The following is a 3868-nucleotide window of genomic DNA, read 5'->3' on the forward strand; positions in this document are numbered from 1 at the left end:
TGATTAAAGTTATAAAGAAAACCATAATACTACATATTGATTTGTGAAAAACATTTAATGGGAATGGAGTCGAGGAAGGTAGGTTAGAGAAGAAAATAGTGAAGAGAGTGACCTGTTATATGCCATTACCGAGATTGTAACAGATAACAGAAAATAAAGTAAAGGACATCAGAGAGAGTACTGTACAAGTATTTCTAAAGGAATAAAAGGGAAGCTATATAACAATCTAGAGAAAAAGTACAAGAAGAAGCAGAGAAGAACAGGATAAAAAAAAAAAAGAGGAAAAGAGAATTTGACAATAGTATTCAATTTACCAGTGAGTCAGGAATGAAAAATGGTGAAGAAAATAAGGAAAGACTGGGAGACCTGCAAAGAAGTTTTGCAAATGAAGAAGATTAGTTACGACAGGGCCTGACATAACACTGGAAGACCAAGGAGGCCAAACAGAGACCATTGTTGGTAAAATTATAACAGTGAAATGGAAAACAAACTCAAAAAAGTGGAACATCATTCAAAACTCAAAATGACAAAGGAATGCAAAGGTAGAAATTTATAAAAGGCTATCCACTTTGCCAGGCATAGCTGTCAAAGAGTAAGAAAGGAAGTCAAAAAGTATGGAAACAGAGAAGAATGGTAGGCTACATCAGTAAAGGAAAATAAAGAAGGTAGTTTTTATAAGGCTGGATTATGGTGATAGGAAAAACCAAAGAAATGTAAATACATGCGATAGGAACTTGAGTCATATAAATAATTAAGACAGGTTAGGCAGTGGGGGAAGTTTAAACTGCAGTATGAGTAGGCAAAAGGAACTGCTTTAGAATTGTAAACAGACTCGTAGGTTGGATGATAGGCATAGTTACAACATTTTAGATGAAGGATTAGAAGTCAGATGTAGTACAAGTTGTAAGGAAAAAGGAGAATAGAAACTCATTACAGTAATACAGATGGAGACATACTAAGAAATTTTGAAATGAAGCCAGATCGATTGAATTAGTATTAGAATGATGCAACAAAGCACAATTATGCACTAATGAAACACAAGAACAAAAGTATCCCTGCTGGTATTAGTTTTGTGCACTCTGAGAGAAGACAACGATTAATTCCTTACTTTTCTTTGTCTTTGTTAGACATATACACTAGGACAAGGTTAAATTTTGCTGTTTTGAAAATGAAATCTACTTATAGTGTGTCTTTATGCTCTACTTCATATTTCTACGATTTAATATCTCCTTTGGGTCTACGCATTATTAATAAAAACACCAAGGGTGTGTTTATTGATAATGCATAGATCCAGAGGAGACATTAACCCGTAGAAATAGGAAGTACAGCATAAAGACAATAATGTAAAAAGCTCCAAATTTTACTTCGTGCAACATCCATATCAGCAGAATAAACTGAGAATAGGAAGGAATTCATAAGCATGTGGAGCTCTAGAACCAATAAATTTAACGCAAAGGAAAACCGGAGAGCGAGGGAGCCGTTCAGAAGACATATGCTACTACTACTACTACTACTACTACTAGAAGAAGACCCAAAGGACGGACGGGTAGAAACGCCCCGCGTATAAATTAAAACCCTTGTGAATATTTGTAGTCTTTTCAAAGGTAGATTATTTTGTTGTTTGTGAGAGGTTCTGCGCGGTGTCCATAATTGAGCATTTTTAAGCCTGCAGTTGTTGCCTTAGTTAATGCTTACCGTACACATTGGCTAGTTTGAGACATGAAAATAGACTAGGCTGCGTACGTGTTTCACTCATCAGGCCTACTCTAGGGTGTAATTTATGTTTGGCCATGCGTAGGTTTAGACTAGTAGGCCAGAGGCCTGGGTAACATTACTTCACACCATTATTGGGCTCATATTTTGGGCTGGAAAAGATTTTCCTATGTTTTAATGTGTTTTAAACATTTCCGAGATTCCTTTTTGGGTAGAACTAAATATTAGACCCTCGTGGGGTATTTCGGTATTATTTTACTTATGGACATTAATTGCTTTCAACATAAAATATAGGTTTTTCTGTTGTATTATGATGTGATTTGAATGATTTTGAGGTTTATTTCCATCGCAAATGAATACTTATCCTTCCCCGGCAAATGATATACTGTATACATAATAAAATTACGGTAATTTTTCGGAAGACTCCAGCCAGCCGTTTTTGCATGGAAAACCAAATTTTCTGGTAGTTTTTTTGTTGTTTAGTTGTGCTCTGATGATGATATCTCGCGCACATGTATAGTTTGCCCTTTACTCTATATGTATGCAAAAGGAATGGGTAGTCTCAGAAGCCATGCAAAACTAGCGCTTCTTATTTGCATATTTTAAAGATTGTCGCAGGCACGTATATATGGCAGCGGTAATATTGAGCTGCGCCACGCCCACAGGGGTCACAGGACATTAGCAATTAGTCAATGCATTAAAAAATGACACTTCTAGACTAGATTTTGTTTCCTTACCTTACTACTCGGAGTCTGATGTTTCAGCAACACCACCAGGGTGAACGTCGGTTGAGGAAGAAGGCCCACTGGGTCCAGGCTGGGAGGTATGATCCAAGGGAGGGTACAGTTTAGCAGCAGCGATGAAGAAGGCGTGAAGGAACTGCCGATGATCCGTTACTGACCTGATAAACACGTAGCGAGACAGGTACTGACGGTAGTATTCTCTTCGAGTGCCGGACCTAAGGACATATGATTTAATGTCTCTCCACAAGTGCTCGATATTCTGAGTATGAATTTCTGGATTATTTGAATCCACAAAAGCCTCGCTATGGTTTATAGTCAGGTGCCGATAACCAAGTTCACCTACTCTCTTATACGACGCCCACTCGTCACTGACTATAATACTCCCCGGACTGATATATTTAAGAATTAGTGGGATAAGAGTAGCAGCATCTCTATGTGGATTTTCAATAAGAGGTACTAAAAAAAAACTTTTAGGACACTCTCTCTATCCCACCAAAGACCCACACTCCACGAACCTCCCTGCCTCGTCCGTATTTAGATTTTCCAAATTTAGATTTGTCAATCTCAACTACGACGTGTGGACCTCCAATTAGAGGCTGATTCTGCACAAAATGCTCTGTCACTTCGGAGCAGTAACTCCTCCAATTGACGGACGTTTCAGGTTTCAAATTTAAATTTTGGAAAATGTGTTCGAGGGTAAACCTCTTCCTCAACCAAGCATTAACAAACAAAATTAACTTCCAGGGTTGAAAATGACATTTATCAAGAAATGAACCCTTGAAATCACTTACTGAAAAGTTACAAGCAACTCGCTTTTTACTTTTAGGTTTGTGAACTTTGGCATTACACTGCCAATAATGTCTATCAGCACGTAGAACACAAATCCTTGCCACACTTGGGACACTTCACCTTCTTTTGGAAGAACGCCGTGATCTCTGAAAAAATTGTACAGATTCGTCATTTTTCTTAAAAACCGGCTAATAGCCTCATATTCAGTTACAGCACAACCGTCACAATTGGACCAGCCATGACTACACTAACTTGGTTTTCAGTCTGAACCGGCTTTTTCCAACGACATCCTTGAAACACGAAAGAAAAGTACTGTATAAAAAAATATCTGAATTCTGATTGGACGATTCAAAAATTCAGCTCCAGTAGGTCAGCACAGATATGAACAACTGAGGGAACGCATGCGCAAATGGGTTGTCGCCGAAACACACCAACTGAAGTCCAGCAAAAGCAGGTGCCAATAGTAATGCTTTTTACTACAGGTACTGTATTCTAATTGAAGAATCTTGTTTAGTGGGTGGAGTCATTACGCATGTAGGCGAAAATTGTCACAATGCGCATTTATCAGGAGTGAAAACAAACATACTGAACGTAACAAGAGCTACCCATCTTAACAGTGAAAA

The 3868-nt window shown here is 38.1% G+C and overlaps 1 protein-coding gene across 5 annotated transcripts in view; it reads left to right on the top strand.

Annotated features, from left to right (window-relative positions):
• The first annotated feature begins 301 nt into the window (after positions 1 to 301).
• mus81 (mus81 structure-specific endonuclease subunit) overlaps positions 302 to 3868 on the top strand; it is a 49997-nt gene continuing 46430 nt past the window's right edge. For 3 of the 5 annotated variants that reach the window (XR_010855671.1, XM_067118724.1, XM_067118727.1), the window contains exon 1: positions 1450 to 1604. The gene's annotated coding sequence lies outside the window, so the exon portion shown is untranslated. Of the gene's footprint in view, positions 543 to 1449; positions 1605 to 3868 lie in introns of those variants that run through there. The other 2 variants (XM_067118726.1, XM_067118725.1) reach the window with 2 other exon arrangements.

This window comes from Macrobrachium rosenbergii, chromosome 16 (assembly GCF_040412425.1).
Source record: "Macrobrachium rosenbergii isolate ZJJX-2024 chromosome 16, ASM4041242v1, whole genome shotgun sequence".
NCBI classification, from domain to species: Eukaryota; Metazoa; Arthropoda; class Malacostraca; order Decapoda; family Palaemonidae; genus Macrobrachium; species Macrobrachium rosenbergii.